Here is a 19,187-nt window from a genome sequence, read left to right as displayed (position 1 = left end):
TGGGAAGATGCCCTGGAGGAGGGCATGGCAACCCACTTCAGTATTCTTGCCTGGAGAATCTCCCTGAGGAGCCTGGTGGGCTACAGTCCATGGGGTCTCAGAGTCAGACATGACTGAGCAACTGAGCACTTAATTTAATCACACAGCATGATCCCTTTTACTATATTCACAGAGATTAGGATATGAATGTCTTTGAGGTGCCACTATTCTGCCCATGGTATGCCCATCAAACTGCCCAGTTGCCCAGGCCTGCCAGGTTATGGAGGGATGCCTGAGTGTGGCTGTTCTGTAGGAGCCTCACACCTGCTGCAGGAAGGAAGACCAGAGTATGAATCCAAACTCATCCAGAGGCCCTGCAAGGATTCCTCCCTCCATGTTCATGGAACTGCTCAGACTCACGTGAAAGTATGAAAACGACACCATTAGCTGTGCAGTAAATGCTTTTACTGAACATAGCAATAACTATGTAGAATAGGAGGCGCTGCTTAAAAACAGCAGCGTATTTTTGAGGTATGTTTGTTCATGACAAAATCTTCTTCCATCCCAGGGTTTCCTTCTCCTTGTGTTCATTTGCTAGGGCTGCGATAACAAAATCCCACAGCCTGGGCAGCTTAGACAACATTTTATTTTCTTGCAATTCTGGAGTCTGGGAGTCCAAGATTAAGCTGTCAACAGGATCGGTTACTTCTGAGGCCTCTTTCCGTGGCTTGTAGATAGCAGTCTTCTCTATATGCTCTCACATGGCCGTCCCTCTGTGTACACACCCCTGGTGTCTCTTCCTCTTCTTATAAGGACACCAAACATATAGGATTAGAGCCCCACCCATAAGGCCTTGTTTAAATTTAACATTCTCTCTGCCCAAATTCCCATCATCAATTCCTCTTAATGCCCTTTTTCAGGAGATTCATGTTTTGAGTTGAGACATTAGGTAAACTCAGGGAAGGTTGTCACAATAAGAGCAAGGATTTATTAATCTGATTAATGAATATAGTGCACATTTTCTTTTTTAAAAAATTAGAATGCTCTAAAATACTTGTAGTAATAAAATAAAGGGCTTCCCTGGTGGCTCAGTGGTAAAGAATCTGCCTGCCAGGAGACACAGGAGACATGGGTTTGATCCCTGGGTCAGGAAGATCCTCTGGAGGAGGAAATGGCAACCCACTCCAGTATTCTTGCCTGGGAAATCCCATGGCGGAGCCTGGTGGGCTACAATCCATGGGGTCGCAAAGAGTTGAACATGACTTAGTGACTAAACAAGTGAAATAAAAATATAACAATGATATTAATATGCAAATCATATTAAATATAGCAATTATCTTAAGTGGCATCTAACAGATATATGCCTTACATTACACAGTATCTGATTTAATTCTCTTAACAACATCTTGAGACACATTTATGGTACAGATGAAGGAACTGAAGCCCTGAGAGATTATGGGACTCATTCAAAGTCGCACAACTGGAACGCTGAACTTTGGAGACTGTGCTCTCGATGATCCATACTGATGCTGCACTTTATAGCTCAGACTGTTTTTACTTTTCATCTCATCTGATTCTCCCAACAACTCAGACATTAGGCATCAGGAGTGCACCCTCTTTTCAGACGAAGAAACTGTGGCACAGGTTATGAAATTTATGAAATTTTCTGCCCAAGGTCGTACACAAGAACTAGGTGGTTAAAGTGGGACACGAAGGCAAAACTGATTAACTCCCAAATCCGAATTATTATTTCTAGAGTACTGTCAGCACCCGGAAGGGCTGTTCCCTGGTTACCATGACATTCTAGATGCAGACGAGTTGACAAGAGGATGTATTGGTTAACAGAATGCCAGAGACCAGATCCCTTAGCTATGAGACAGATACAGAGCTCTAGAGCAGATCTCCAAATTCTATATCCCTCCTGCTAAAAATGGGGTCCAAGAATCAGCAGCAGCACCATCACCCGGGAGCCTTGGGAACCGCAGACACCATGACCCACCTTAGAGCCACTGAATCAGAATCTGCCTTTTAACAAGATCCCCGGGTGAGCCTTGTGCACATAAAAAAGCACTTTAAAAATGATACCCTATATTATGGGACCAAAGCTATGATGATTTAAACTTCTAACCCTCTATCCTTTATCTTTTTTTAGCTGTTGTTAAAATGTAACAGTGAAAATTAGTTTTGTTCAGGCTGTGAAGCTGTGTAAACAGTTCTCAAATTCATTGTGTTTTAGAATCACTAGGGATGTTTGTCAGAAACACACATTGCCAGCTTCCTATCCACAGATCCTGACTCAGAAGCTCTGGGCCCGGGCCTAGGAATCTGTGTATTCTCAAGGACCACATCCCCCACTTCCCCACTCAGCGATGCTGGCTATCCATTGATCATGTTTAGGGGAATCATATTTTTTAAAGTGCTATTTTGTGACTGCAGTTGAGATTTTTAAATACAAATTCCAGAAGCAGGAAAAGGTTAAAAGATAAGAGTGGAGTGTCAGATTGTAGAAGTATTAGAAGACAGTTGTTCAGTTGCTAAGTTGTGTCCAACTCTTTTGCAACTCCATGGATGATAGCCCACCAGGCTCCTCTGTCCATGAGATTTTGTAGGCAAGAATACTGGAAGTTGCTACTTCTTCCTCCAGGAAATCTTCCTGACCCAGGGCTTGAACCCAGGTCTCCTGCATTGGCAGGCAGATTCTTTACCACTGAGCCACCAGGGAAGCCCATTAGAAGAGAGAATGGGATCGAATCTGTCCTTCCCCTGTGTACTTTGTTGAAGCTGGTGATCACTGGCCCTTGATACCAAGCACCACTTTCAGGGTCAACTGTGGCCAAAGCACTTTACCTTATGCCTTCCTGGCAGTTCCCAGCTAAAACATGGAAAGTTTTATGATGAAGAGTATTTTTAATTTGCTCAACCTAGCAGATTATGTCAGTGTCTTCCTGGCCTACTTGAATCATGAAGTGCAGTTAGTGGTACTATCTTCAGCTGAGCTATATAGGAGAAAAGTCCATTTTATTTGAAAGAAAAAAAAAAAAGGTACATCCTGAGTCAGAAACTTGGTGGATTGATCCAAAGTCTAACGCCTTTTGTATTGAATTTACAAACTGTGAATTCTTTCTTTTTCAGAGACTGATCTAAATTTTAGGGCAGCAAACGTTCTTGAGGCTTAGAAAAGTTGGGGGACACGCACAAGGCCATGTAACCCATTCATCATAGAACCAGGCCTTCAAGAAATGTTTGGAAAGTTCTGTTTCATCCTGCCATGCAATTTTTTTCCTCTTTAAAGTCTTATTATTTTATTAGTATTTAAATAGTATTAAGAAATAAATTATGGCTAAGAACATTTACTCCTAGATGCAAATCTAATTTTCTGGGAGGTCAGCATGAGGGCATAATGATGAAGGCAAGCTGTCCTTCAGACCCAGGAGTTTCCATCTGCTCAAGTTTATTTCTACTTTTCTGCATGTTGCTTTCAGATACCACCTCACACCTCCCGACTTTGTCCCAACGTATACAACACACTCTTCTCTCCTCCAGGCTGGCACTGGTGGCTGCTTCTATTTGCCCTTTTGTCTGGAGCAGCATTCCATCCATGATTTGTCTTCTTGATGTCAGTGTTGTTTCCTATTTTCCTAACAAACAGGAGGCCAAGTGTGGGATGTACTTGGATTACAGCTGTATTGCCCTCCAGAGGCACCACTGCACACAGGGTAACTATAAGCATTAACAGTTTCATTCTGTCCTTTACAGAAATCAGTGCGTCTTTTGCAGATTAGATAAAAACTGTTTCCCTCTTCACTTTTCCTGAACTAACAGATTCCCAGAATGCTTTAAGGGTAGAGAGTGTGCTGTGTGTTTGTTAAAGCTCAACAGTAGATTTCAAGGAAAATTAAGACCCCAGAACACAGAAAATGGAACAGCATTTTCCATTTCCCTATAAGAAAATATATGGATTTCTTGTCATATGGATATCAATGTCATCATTATTTTAAAAACTATTCACAATTTATTATAGTATCAGTACTATTACTTTCTACTCCCTTATTTCATTATGGCTTCAAGTATAGTCTAGAAAGGACAAACAATGAGAAGCATCATTGCTTCCACCGTTTGGTCTTTTACTTGGAATTTATGTATTTTCTTTCCTATTGAGGCACATTTTGTTTTTAGCTGTGCTGTACAGCATGTGGGATCTTAGTTCCCCGACCAAGGATGGAACTTGTGCCCCTGCAGTAGCTGTGCAGAATCTTAACCACTGGACCACTAGGGAAGCCCCGAGGTACAAAATTTACGTGAACATCAAAGTGCACAAAAAGTCCAACCCTAAGTGTAAAGTTTAGTTCTTTCTATTTTATATATATATACACAGTCATGTAATTACGATTCAGATCTAGATGTAAAAATCTACAGCACTCCTGAAAGTTCCCTCATGCTCTTGCCTGCACATACCTGGCCCTCTCTGGAGTTTACCACTAAAGTGATTTTTACCACAATCCATAGCTTTGCCTCTTCATGGACCTCATATCAATGGAATTGAACTCTATTTCTCTTTTGCGTCTGGTTTCTTCTATTCTGCATGACTGTGAGACTCATTTACATTGTTGCTTGCATCAGTAGGTTTTTCTTTGTAAAACTGAGGATGGGGAAGCTAAGAACTAAGGACTGTTGGGAATAGCATTTCATAGATTTATTATCCTCAACTATCTTCAGAATATCAATTCTTGTTTGATAATTTCGGGTACATTCATCTTTATCAACTTTGTTGAATTTTATTTTATTTTTTTCGCAATGGATGATTTAATAAATTTTGTTTTAGATACAATCCAAATAATAGGGTCTGAGTAGGGATGGTGGAGAAGGCAATGGCATCCCACTCCAGTACTCTTGCCTGGAAAATCCCATGGACAGAGGTGCCTGGTGGGCTGCAGTCCATGGGATCGCTAGAGTCGGACACGACTGAGCGACTTCACTTTCACTTCTCACTTTCATGCACTGGAGAAGGAAATGGCAACCCACTCCAGTGTTCTTGCCTGGAGAATCCCAGGGACGGGGGAGCCTGGTGGGCTGCCGTCTATGGGGTCGCACAGAGTCGGACACGACTGAAGCGCCTTAGCAGCAGTAGTAGCAGCAGGGATGGAGCTTTCCTGGTGGCTCAGTGGTGAAGAATCTATCTACCAAAGCAGGAGATGCAGGTTCGATCAGGAAGATCCCCTGAGAAGGAAATGGCAACCCACTCCAGTATTCTTGCCTGCAGAACTCCTAAAGACAGAGGAGCCTGGTGGACTACAGTCCTTGGGGTTGGGAAGAGTCAGACATGATTTAGTGACTAAACAACAATTGTGTTCTTTATGTGACTGTATCAGAATGGATCTATTCTCCAGTTGAATGGACATGTGGGTTGTATTCAATATTGGGTCATTATAAATAAAGCTGCTAAGAACATACTGGCATTTATATTTTAGTTGGCACAAGTACTCTTTTCTTTTCATTATATACCCAAGTGGAGAATTGTTGGCTTCTAGGGCAGAGAGGGCAATGGTTAGATACCATCACCAACTCAATGGACATGAATTTAAACAAACCCCAGGAGATGGTGGAGGATAGAGGAGCCTGGTGTGCCCTGTCCATGAGATTGCAAAGAGTGGTACACAACTTGGCAACTGAACGACATAACAAACAAGGGTAGGTATATGTTTAATTTCAGTGCTTGTTACCAAACAGTTTCCTGATATTTAGAAAACAAATTTATGGTTATCAAAGGGGAAGGCAGGGAGGATAAGTCAGGCTGAGATTTCATCACTAACATGTAAGATTTTCAATTGCTCAATAGCCTTACCAGTGTTGGTATCTCAGTCTTTAATTTTAGCCATTCCAGGGGTATGTAGTGGTAACTCATTGTGGTTTTTATTTTTTTCTTTTCCATTATAGTTTATTACAAGGTAATGAATATAGTTCCCTGTGCTATATAGTAGGACCTTGTTGTTTATGTATTTTATGTAATTTGTATCTGCTAATTCCAAATTCCTAATTTATCCTCCTTGCCTTCCCCTTTGATAATCATAAACTTGTTTTCTAAATCTGTGAGTCTGTTTCTGCTTGGTAAATAAATTCATTTGCATAATTTTTTTAGTTTCCACATACAAATGATACTTGTCTTTCTCTTTCTGATCATGTGGTTTTAGTTTGCATTTCCTTGGTGAGTAATAACATTGACCAACTTATTTATTTCATTTTATTGATTTATTTTTCGGTCTTCATTGCTTTGATGGGCTTTCTCTATTTGCAGAGGGGGGGCTGCTCTTTGTTGCGGTGCTCGGGCTTCTCATTGCAGTGGCTTCTCTTGTTGCAGCGCAAGGGCTCTACAGCTTTCAGGCTCCTGGTTGTGGCGCAGGGGCTTAGTAACCCTGAAAGTGAAAGTTGCTCACTTTGTCCGACTCTTTGTGACCCCATGGACTATACAGTTCATGTAATTCTCCAGGCCAGAATACTGGAGTGGGTAGCCTTTCCCTTCTCCAGGGGATCTTCCCAACCCAGGAATCGAACCCAAGTCTCCCACATTGCAGGTGGACTCTTTACTAACTGAGCTATGAGGGAAGCCCTAGTAGCCCTGAGGCATGTGGAATCTTCCTAGACCAGGGACTGAACCTGTGTCTCCTGCATTGGCAGGCGAATTCTTACCCACTGTACCACCAGGGAAGTTCTGACATTGACCAACTTTTCATAAGCCTATAGGCCAATTGGATACATTGTTTTGAGACGTGCATTTCTTTTGCCTATTTTTAATTTTGGATTGACTGTCTTTTTCTTGCTGATTTGGAGGAGTTCTTTATATATTCTTGATATGGGTCCTTCATTGTATTATGCATTACTAATATTTTCTCCCATTCTATGGCTTGTCTGTTTTCCAGCTTGATAGTGAAAAACAGAAGTTCTTTGTTTTATTGAGACTCAAATTCTCAAACAATTTTGTAAGACTTTTACGGTTGCTGCTTTTTTGTGTATCATTGAGGAAATCTTTGCCTAGCATTAAGTCTAGGAAATATTCTCCCATGTGTCTTCTTGAAGCTTTGTCATTGTACCTTTCACATTATATCTGGGATATGTTTCAAATTAGCTTTTAAGTATGACAAGGAAGTGGGGGCTCCCCTGGTGGTTTAGCGCTAAAGGATCCGCATGTCAATCCCTACCAATGCAGGAGACACAGGTTAGATTCTTGAGTTGGAAAGAACCCATGGAGAAGGAAATGGCAACCCACTCCAGTATTTTTGCCTGGGAAATCCCATAGACAGAGGAGCCTGGCTGGCTACAGTCCATGGGGTTGCAAAGAGCTGGACACGACTGAGCAGCTAAACAGGTGATAAGGCGGGGGTAGTGGTAAAGAACCCACCTGCCAATGCAGGAGACACAAGAGACATGGATTGGATCCCTGGGTTGGGCAAATCCCCTGGAGGAGGACATGGCAACCCACTCCAGTATTCATGCCAGGGAAATCCCATGAATAGAGGAGCCCAGCAGACTACAGTCCATGAGGTTTCAAAGAGTTGGGCATGACTGAGTATGCACTCACGAGCAACTAAACAACATCAACAGCAAATGAGGAATTGTGGAAGTTTATCCGCCTCCTTCCCCTGTTGCTGCTGCTGCTGCTGCTAAGTCGCTTCAGTCGTGTCCAACTATGTGCAACCCCATAGACGGCAGCCCACCAGGCTCCCCGTCCCTGGGATTCTCCAGGCAAGAACACTGGAGTGTTATGAATATCCAATTGCTCCAGTACTATTTATTGGAAAAGTCAGCCTTTCTCACTGCAGTGTGATGGCACTTCTGCTGTAAATCAAGTGAAAGCAATATGTAAGTCCATTTCTGGAGGAAGGAGTTCCATTTTTAGTATATTCACTGCAAATATTGTAGTGAATGTGGCATTGGATTGAGTATTAGAAACCCTTGCCTTCAGGGCTGTTTCTTTCAAGGGGTCCGGGAGACTTAGGAGCAGAGAACATTGATCTGTTTGCTGCCACATCCTAACTCCCTCCTGGCTTTTTATGCCTCTTCCTATACAGCTAGCTAGTGATCACCTTCCTTCTTCAGTCACTTCTGATTATATCAGTGATTATATCACTGCTGACCCAGTCCTACTTAGCTACTGGATGACCTTCCAACAAGCATTCTCCCTCTTGTGAGAATCTTTTTTTTTAAAATTTTTATTGGAGTATAGTTGCTTTACAATGTTGTGTTAGTTTCTATGGAACAGCAAAGTGAATCAGCTATAGTTTGCATATATCCCCTCTTTTTTTGGATTTCCTTCTCCCTTGGGTCACCACAGAGCACTGACTCTAGTTCCCTGTGATACATAGCAGGTTGTCATCGGTTATGTTTTTTATATAGTATCAATAGTGTACATATGTCAATTCAAACTCCTAATTCATTCTCTCATCTGAGAAGATTTACAGAGACTGCTAATTTGCGTTGGAAGATCATAGGGAATGAGTGTTGCAGCTAAATAAAGGGATGCCACAAACCAGTGTTCTTGCCTGGAGAATCCCAGGGATGGGGAAGCCTGGTGGGCTGCCGTCTATGGGGTCGCACAGAGTCGGACACGACTGAAGCGACTTTGCAGCAGCAGCAGCAGCAGCAGCAGCAGCAGCAGCAGCTAACTAGTTAAATATACCAAGTTAAACTTAAGGGATTCCCTGGTGGCTCAGACAGTAAAGCATCTGCCCGCAATGCCGGAGACCCGGGTTCGATCCCTGGGTCAGGAAAATCCCCTGGAGAAGGAAATGGCAACCTACTCCAGTATTCTTGCCTGGGAAATGCCATGGACAGAGGAACCTGGTGGGCCACAGTCCATGGGGTCTCAAAGAGTCAGACACGACTGAGCGACTTCACTTTCAAACTTAAGGAAGAAGGTATCATTGAGAACGCTAGCCAGCGGAGAGAGTGTGTGAAGGAAAAGAATGGCTGAGAAGCACAAAGAGGATGGAGATGAAAGACCAGAGGAGAGCACTGCAGGCAGAGTGAGACTGCTTGAAAGAGCTCTCGCGAGACTCTTAGAATCCATCTGCCAACAGTTGTTTGAAAAAGAGCAGGAGAGATGAACAGAGGGGCGTCTGGGCAATCAAACACACTCCTTCACCCAGAGGCAATGCAGAGTGCTCTTTATAATTTTTTTTAATAAGTCACATAAAATATATTTTAACAATTTTATTTTCTCCTTAGGCCTCCAAGTAACTTTGAAGTTTGTTTTACACAAGCTCTCACAGAGGCTGTGGGTGATCAGCTGCAGTCCAGGGAGAGCCCCTGCTCAACTTAACAACCCTCACTCCCACCTAGGACACTGGAGCCAAACCAGAGCTGCTTTCCTGGGTGAGCCTTGGGTCCAATACCTTCAACTTTCTGAAGGCTGTGTATCTTTGTAAGAAGTCCTACTTTTATTCAAGCTAGTTTGGGTTTTTTTTTTTTTTTTAATTTTTATTTAAACTTTTGTTTTATGTTGGAGTATATCCCTGGTGGCTCAGAGGTTAAAGCGTCTGCCTGCAATGCAGGAGACCTGGGTTCGATCCCTGGGTCGGGAAGATCCCCTGGAGAAGGAAATGGCAACCCACTTCAGTATTCCTGCCTGGAGAATCCCATGCATGGAGGAGCCTGGTGGGCTACAGTCCACGGGGTGGCAAAGAGTCGGACACGACTGAGAGACTTCACTCACTCACTCACTATAGCCAATTGATGGGTTCCCCGGTAGCTCAGAGGTAAAGACTCTGCCTGTAATCTGGGAGACACAGGAGACATGGGCTTGATCCACATTTTTCAAGGTGTGATCTGTGGAGACCCAAGGGGGTCCTAGAGACTTTTTTCCCACTGTGTTATTATTTGGACTGATAGTTCAAAACAATGCTGGCAAAATTTCTGACAATGTTGCAAAAATTAATGCAGTAGAACCAAGCTGTACTCTTAGCACTACACTTATTACCTAATTTACCATCATCAGTCAGGCAGTTCAGTCGCTCAGTCGTGTCCAACTCTTTGTGACCCCATGAACCACAGCACGCTAGGCCTCCCTGTCCATCACCAACTCCTGGAGTTTACCCAAACTCATGTCCACCAACTCATGTCCACTGAGTTGGTGATGCCATCCAACCATCTCATCCTCTGTCATCCCCTTCTCCTCCTGCCCTCAATCTTTCCCAGCATCAGGGTCTTTTCAAATGAGTCAGCTCTCCGCATCAGGTGGCCAAAGTATTGGAGTTTCAGCTTCAACATCAGTCCTTCCAATGAACACCCAGGACTGATTTCCTTTAGGATGGACTGGTTGGATCTCCTTGCAGTCCAAGGGACTCTCAAAAGTCTTCTCCAACACCACAGTTCAAAAGCATCAATTCTTCAGTGCTCAGCTTTCTTTATAGTCCAACTCTCACATCATACATACATACAATTTACCATCATACATCGTAGGAAAAAGAATTACCAGTTTCACTTAAGAATGTCCTTGATGTAAAAACTATATTGTCTCAGCCCTTGAGTAAATAACTTTTTGACATTTGGCGTTAGGAAATGAGAAGTATGCATAAAAAGCACTTTTGCTGTATAAAGATAAGTAAGGACTCCCTGGTAGCTCAGCTGGTAATATATAATGGTTGTCTTTAGGAAAAGCCTTGTGAGTTTGTTTGAGCTGCAAGTTGAAATAGCCACTTTCTTTTGGATAAATCTTTTTTTTGGATAAACTATTTTTTATAAGAATGATTGACATTGTTATTTAGATTTGAATGTTCAGGAGACATTTTCTAGAAAATAAATGAAATGAGATGATAATTTCAAGAAAAACAACCAACAGCATCTGTTGCCATTTATAAAATTTGAGTTTTCAAATGAAAATTAGAATTTGACAGCTTTCCAATACTTGAAGACTTTGAGATAAGATCACACACATACACATGCACAGAGATCTTTTGGATATTGACATATTTCATCTTATATATAATTTTGATATTCCATAAAAATGATATTATATATAAAATGAAATGTGTCAATATCTGAAAGATCTACATAATCCAGCGAACCAATATTTTTTAAGTGACCAATGTGTGCTGTTGTACAAACATGCATGGGGAAAGATCCATTCAAACTATAAAATGGACCAAAGGATTTTAATATAACAAAATATGGAAAATTCATTAATCTGATGTAATCCATACTGAAGTTAACCTTTAAGAAACTGCCACTTGTCAAGTTCTGATGTGGTATCAAGGAAGAATATCCACAATTATCTCAAAAATCTCTCCCTTTTCCAACCATGCATTTGTATGTCGATGGGTTTTCTTTACATATGTAAACTAAAACAACATAACACAACATACTGAATAGCAAGCAGATATGAGAACCCAGCTGTCTTTTATTAAGTATGACATAAAGCAGATGTGTAAAAATGTCAAGCAATAGTGCTTTGCTCACTAATTTGTTTTGGAAAATTAAGTTATCTCTTTAAACAGCTTTATTAAGGTATAACTGAAATATAATAAACTACCTATGTTTTAAAGTGTACAGTTTGATAAATTTTGAGGTATGAGCACATCCGTTGAAACCATCACCCCGATCAAGATAATGAATATATCCACCACTCTCAAAAATTCCCTTTTAAATTTCTCCCTCCCTCCCTGACTTGCCTCCCTCATTTCCAGACAACCACTGATCTCCTTTCTGTCATTCTGCTTTACTGTGCATTCTCTAGAATTTTATATAAATGCGTTCATACAATATGTACACTTTTTTGTCTGCCTTGAGATTCACCTGTGTTTTTGCATGTATCAAAAGCTCATTCATTTTCAGTGTTGAGTATTCTTCCATTGTATGGATATAACATAATTTGTTTTTTGATTCACCCATTGCTATGGTGTGAATGTGGGTGTCCCCCTGAAATTTATATGTTGAAAACGTAAAGCCTAAGGTGATGGTATTAGGAGGTGGGGTCTTAGGGAGGTGATTAGGTCATGAGGACAGAGCCCTCACGAATAGAATTAGTGTCCATAAAAGAGACCCAGAGATGGGACTTCCCTAGTAGTCCAGTGGCTAAGACTCCATGCTCCCAATTCAGGGGGTCCGGGTTTGATCCCTGGTCAGGGAACTAGATCCCATATGCGCAACTAAAGATCCTAAGTGCAACTAAGACCCGATGTAACCAAATAAATAAATAAAAATATTAAAAGAGGCCTAGAGAGCTTGATTGGCTTCTCTGGCACTTGAATGTACAACAGGAAGTCTGCAGCCCAGAAGAGAGCCCTTGCCCCACCTGGCTGGCACCCTGATCTGAGACTTGCAGCCTCCAGAACTATGAGACATAGATTTCTGTTGTTTATAAGCTACTCAGTTTGTTGCATTTTGTTCTAGTGGCCTGAACGGATAAAGACACTGGTTAATAGGCATTTGGATTGTTTCAGGTTTTGGTTAGTATAAATTTGCTGTGAACAATAACACATACATCTTTGTATGGACATATTCTTTCATTTCTCTTTGGTAAATACCTAGGAGAGAGAAGACCGGGTCAGATGCTAGATGTACATTTCATATTTTCAAAAACTGTAAAAGAGGTTTCCAAAGTACTTGCACCATTTTACACTCCCACCAGCAGGGCATGAGGGTTCATACTCCTCCACATCCTCACCAACACTTAGAATAGCTGTTCAATTTTTGCCATTCTCAAGATGGTATCAGCATCTTGGTGGTGGTTTAGTCACCGTCATGTCCAACTCTTTGCGACCCTATGGACTGTAACCCACCAGGCTCCTCTGTCCATGGGATTTCCCAGGCAAGAACACTGGAGTGGGTTCCCATTTGCTTCTCCAGGGGGCATCTTCTGGACCCAGATAAACTGTGCTTCCTGCATTGGCAGTCAGATTCTTTACCACTGAGCCACCAGGGAAGCCCTGTTGACATCTTATTGTCATTCAACCGAATGGTTAAGAATGTTGAGCATTATTTCATGCATTTGAGCATATTTTCATGCATTTATTTGCCCTCTATAACTTCTTTGTTAAAATGTCTGTTTAAATATTTTGTCCATTTTAATTGAGATGCTTTTCTCATTATTGAATTTTGAGAGTTTTTTAGAATTTCTTTTTCATATTCTTTTCTATTATGTTTTATTACAGGATTCTGAATATAGTTCCCTGTGCTATGCAATAGAGCCTTGTTTACTCATTCTGTACACGATAGTTTGCATCTGCGAATCCCAAACTCTCAATCTAACCCTCTCCTGAGTTTTGAGTTTTAAAGCCTTAAAATTCACAGGTGAAGCTATCTGGTCTTGAATTTTTGTTGATGAAAGTTTTTTGTTGATTGATTCCATCTTCCTACTAGTTACAGTTTCATTCAGATTTCCTGTTTATACTTTGAGTCAGTTTTGGTAGCTTGTGTGTTTGTAAGAACTTGTCCATTTCATCTAGCTCATCAAATGTGTTGGCATGCAGTTGTTTAGAGTATTCGCTTGCAATCGTTTTTATTTTTGTTACTTTAGGTTTATTTTGCTGTTTTTCCTTAATTCTTTCAGGTGGAAGGTTATGTTAGAAATTTGAGGGTTTTTTTGGTTTTGTTTTCTTTAAGTATAAGTGTTTGCAGCTACAAATTTCCCTGTTTTTGCTGCATCCCATAAGTCTTGGTGTGTTATGTTTTAGTTTTCATTCATCTCAGAGTGTTTTCTAGTTTCCCCTGTGTTTTCTTCTTTGTTTAAGAGTCACAGTTAGAGAGAATAGATTTGTGGTTGCCAAGACAGGGAGAGGGGAGGAAGGATTGGGAATCTGAGATTAGCAGAGGCAAACTTTTATATACAGAATGGATAAGCAACAAGGTCCTATTGTATAGCATCAGTTCAGTTCAGTTCAGTCGCTCAGTTGTGTCCGACTCTTTGCGACCCCATGAATCACAGCACGCCAGGCCTCCCTGTCCATCACCAACTCCCAGAGTTCACTCAGACTCACATCCATCGAGTCAGTGATGCCATCCAGCCATCTCATCCTCTGTCGTCTCCTTCTCCTCCTGCCCCCAATCCTTCCCAGCATCAGAGTCTTTTCCAATGAGTCAACTCTTCGCATGAGGTGGCCAAAGTACTGGAGTTTCAGCTTTAGCATCATTCCTTCCAAAGAAATCCCAGGGCTGATCTCCTTCAGAACGGACTGGTTGGATCTCTTTGCAGATCAAGGGACTCTCAAGAGTCTTCTCCAACACCACAGTTCAAAAGCATCAATTCTTTGGCGCTTAGCTTTCTTCACAGTCCAACTCTCACATCCATACATGACCACTGGAGAAGCCATAGCCTTGACTAGACGGACCTTTGTAAGTAATTGTAAAATTCAAATGGAGAAGATTTGTGCTAACTTTCTGTGAGTTGATCAATTTTAGGGAGAGGTCAAAGTTTCAGGGTTTGGGTGGTATTTGGTTTATTGTTGGGATGGAAAGCTGAAGGGATGACAGCAGGATGCCAGTTGACTTTAGATATGTTTGGTTTAGATTTGTTAGACATCAAAGTGAAGCAGTCAGCGTGAGTTGGATATAAGTTGGATATGTAAGTCTGAAATGCAAGTTGGTACTTACAAGTTTGAGAGTCATTAGTATGTAAATGGGGGCTTCCCAGGTGATGCTAGTGGTAAAGAATCCACCTGCCAAGGAGGAGATGCGGTTGCATTCCTGGGTCAGGAATATCCCCTGGAGAAGGAAATGGCAACCTATTCCGGTACTCTTGCCTGGATAATCCCATGGACAGAGGTGGTGGGCTGCAGTCCATGGGGTTGCAAAAAGTCAGACCCCACTGAACGACTCAACATGCACATGCACGCATACTAGAGAATGATGATGCTAGACGAGAACTTAGGAACTGTATCCTCCAGTAATTTTCAAGAAGCATTCTAACAAAACCTGTGGAGCTTCCCCCTCAAGATAGGATTGGATAGGCTCACACAGTTAATTTGGGTATGTTTTAGGACTTTAGTTCTTTTTCATATTGATATTTTTAAAACATTTGTTTAAATTTTTGTAGGGAGGAAACTGAGAAACTGAACCATATTCTCTGAGTGGGAGGATAGAAGACTGATGGTCACTATCAACCTTTTCTCTTTTCTGCCAGGCATGCCAGCATTGACCCTGCCAGCACTGATTGCCTGCCTCATAGGTATACAATATGTCCATTATCATGCCCTTTATTATGGACCTCACTTCTTTACTTCAAATATTCCTTCTAACATAACATATTGATCTTCTTTAGAAAAATTCTGATAGATACACATTTCTTGTTAGCACAAAAAATAGCAGTGGCATAAATGAAATAGTACTCTATTTCCACCACACACAGAAAAATCTTGCTGGTATAGCAGCTTTGCTCTGCAAGATTCCTGGAAGCCCAGACTCCTTCTTGCTTGTTGACCCACCAACTGTGTGGTGTAGTTCTCATCTGCAAGTTTCAAGACAACTCACCCCCATGTTTGTTGTACTCCAGCTAGTGGGAATGAGAAAAGAGGAGGAAGTAGGTGTCTTCCTTTCCCTTTAAGGGCAGAACCTAGTGTTACACATATCACTTTATCCTTATCCTTGACCAGTACTTGGCCAGTCACAAGGGTGCCTAGGGCAGATAGCCTATAGTCAGACTGGCCTTATACTTCGCTAAAAAAAAAAAATCACTGTAGGAGACAGGAAGATGCATACCTGCATAAAAGCAGCAGTCTCTGTTTCAATTGTATTCTTATCCTATGATGTGTTATGTTTCTGGTTCTTCCTTAGAGTTTGGCACTTGGGCAAGTGGCTGGCCTGCATCTTATTTGGCATCCACCCGTGGGATAGGCACAAAGATGAGGAGGAGGTATAGAGAGATGATCCTATAATAAATTTTCAACAAGCGCAGCAGGATCTCCTTCAATTGCTTCATATATTGACTTTCAGATAAGATACTATTTGAATAAAGTGTTACCTAGCTGTGATGGTTAACTTATTTGTCATCTCTTTTGAGCCATGGGGGGTACCCCATAGTTTGATCAAATATTATTCTGATTATGTCTGTGAAAGTGTTTGGGGATGAGATTACCACTGGACTTGGTAGCCTGAGTAAAGCAGATTGACCTCATCCAACCAGTTGAAGGCCTGAATAGAACAAGAGGGTTGACCTTCCATGAATAAGGCAGAACTTTCCCTGCTTGACTGCCTTGAACAGGGACATAGCCTTTTCCTACTTTCCAACTTGTACTGAAGCATTGTCTTTTCTTGGGGTATAAGCCTGCTGACTTTCAGATGAACTTACACCTCCAGAATCTCCAGACCTCCAGCCTGATGACTGAAGATCTTGGGACTTCTCAGCCTCCACAATTGCGTGAATCAATTCCTTACAATAAACCTCTCTATTTCTCTCTATAATATCTCTACTTTTATCTTTTCCTCTATCTCTATCTCCTATCAGTTCTGTTTATCTGGAGAATCCTGACTAATACACAACTTTTAAAAAGACTAGAAGACACTGATATAGTCCCTATATGTAACCGATGGAGAAATTGAAGCCCAGAACCATTAAGTGGCTCCCATAAATTCAGTTCAGTTCAGTTCAGTCGCTCAGTCACATCCGACTCTGCAACCCCATGAATCACAGCACGCCAGGCCTCCCTGTCCATCACCAACTCCCAGAGCTCACTCAAACTCAAGTGCATCGAGTCGGTGATGCCATCCAACCATCTCATCCTCTGTCATCCCCTTCTCCCCCTGCCCCCAGTCACTCCCAGCATCAGGGTCTTTTCCAATGAGTCAACTCTTCACATGAGGTGGCCAAAGTATTGGAGTTTCAGCCTCAGCATCAGTCCTTCCAATGAACACCCAGGACTGATCTCCTTTAGGATGGACTGGTTGGATCTCCTTGCAGTCCAAGGGACTTGCAAGAGTCTTCTTCAGCATCACAGTTTAAAAGCATCAATTCTTTGGCACTCAGCTTTCTTCACAATCCAACTTCCACATCCATACATGACTACTGGAAAAACCATAGCCTTGACTAGACGGACCTTTGTTGGCAAAGTAATATCTCTGCTTTTTAATATGCTATCTAGGTTGGTTATAACTTTCCTTCTAAGGAGTAAGCATCTTTTAATTTCATGGCTGCAATCACCATCTGCCCAAAAAAATAAAGTCTGATACTGTTTACACTGTTTCCCCATCTATTTCCCATGAAGTGATGGGACCGGATGCCATGATCTTAGTTTTCTGCATGTTGAGCTTTAAGCCAACTTTTTCACTCTCCTCTTTCACTTTCATCAAGAGGCTTTTTAGTTCCTCTCACTTTCTGCCATAAGGCTGGTGTCATCTGCATATCTGAGGTTATTGATATTTCTCCCGGCAATCTTGATTTCAGCTTGTGCTTCTTCCAGCCTGTGTTTCTCATGATGTACTCTGCATATAAGTTAAATAAGCAGGGTGACAATATACAGCCTTGACATACTCCTTTTCCTATTTAGAACCAGTCTGTTGTTCCATGTCCAGTTCTAACTGTTGCTTCTTGACCTGCATATAAGTTTCTCAAGAGGCAGGTCAGGTTGTCTGGTATTCCCATCTCTTTCAGAATTTCCCACAGTTTATTGTGATCCACACAGTCAAAGACTTTGGCGTAGTCAATAAAGCAGAAATAGATGTTTTTCTGGAACTCTCTTGCTTTTTCCATGATCCAACGGATGTTGGCAATTTGATCTCTGGTTCCTCTGCTTTTTCTAAAACCAGCTTGAACATCTGGAAGTTCACAGTTCACATGTTGCTGAAGCCTGGCTTGGAGAATTTTGAGCACTACTTTACTAGCATGTGAGATGAGTGCAATTGTGCGGTAGTTTGAGCATTCTTTGGCATTGCCTTTCTTTGGGATTGAAATGAAAACTGACCTTTTCCAGTCCTGTGACCACTGCTGAGTTTTCCAAATTTGATGGCATATTGAGTGCAGCACTTTCACAGCATCATGTTTCAGGATTTGAAATAGCTCAACTTGAATTCCATCACCTCCACTAGCTTTGTTCATAGTGATGCTTTCTAAGGCCCACTTGACTTCACATTCCAGGATGTCTGGCTCTAGGTGAGTGATCACACCATTGTGATTATCTGGGTCATGAAGATCTTTTTTGTACAGTCTTCTGTGTATTCTTGCTACCTCTTCTTAATATCTTCTGCTTCTGTTGAGTACATACCATTTCTGTCCTTTATTGAGCCCATCTTTGCATGAAATGTTCCCTTGGTATCTCTAATTTTCTTGAAGAGATCGCTAGTCTTTCCCATTCTGTTGTTTTCCTCATTTCTTTGCATTGATTGCTAAGGAAGGCTTTCTTATCTCTCCTTGCTATTTTTTGGAACTCTGCATTCAAATTGGAATATCTTTCCTTTTCTCCTTTGCTTTTTGTTTCTCTTATTTTCACAGCTATTTGTAAGGCCTCCTCAGACAGCCATTTTGTTTTTTTGCATTTCTTTTCCATGGGGATGGTCTTGATCCCTGTCTCCTGTACAATGTCACGAACCTCCGTCCATAGTTCAACAGGCACTCTGTCTATCAGATCTAGTCCCTTAAATCTATTTTTCACGTCCACTGTATAATTATAAGGGATTTGATTTAGGTCATACCTGAATGGTCTAGTGGTTTTCCCTACTTTCTTCAATTGAAGTCTGAATTTGGCAATAAGGAGTTCATGATCTGAGCCACAGTCAGCTCCTGGTCTTATTTTTGCTGACTGTATAGAGCTTCTCCATCTTTGGCTGCAAAGAATATAATCAATATGATTTCGGTGTTGACCCTCTGGTGATCTCCATGTATAGAGTCTTCTCTTGTGTTGTTGGAAGATGGCGTTTGCTTTGACCAGTGCATTCTCTTGGCAAAACTCTATTAGCCTTTGCCCTGCTTGATTCTGTACTCCAAGGCCAAATTTGCCTATTACTCCAGGTGTTTCTTGACTTCCTAGTTTTGCATTCCAGTCCCCTATAATGAAAAAGACATCTTTTTTGGGTGTTAGTTCTAAAAGGTCTTGTAGGTCTTCATAGAACCGTTCAACTTCAGCTTCTTCAGTGTTACTGGTTGGGGCATAGGCTTGGATCACCGTGTTATTGAATGGTTTGCCTTGGAAATGAACAGAGATCATTCTGTCATTTTTGAGATTGCATCCAAGTACTGCATTTAGGACTCTTTTGTTGACCATGATGGCTACTCCATTTCTTCTAAGGGATTC

This window comes from Bos javanicus, chromosome 6 (assembly GCF_032452875.1).
Source record: "Bos javanicus breed banteng chromosome 6, ARS-OSU_banteng_1.0, whole genome shotgun sequence".
Lineage (NCBI taxonomy): Eukaryota > Metazoa > Chordata > Mammalia > Artiodactyla > Bovidae > Bos > Bos javanicus.
Note: the sequence above shows the minus strand (reverse complement) of the source record.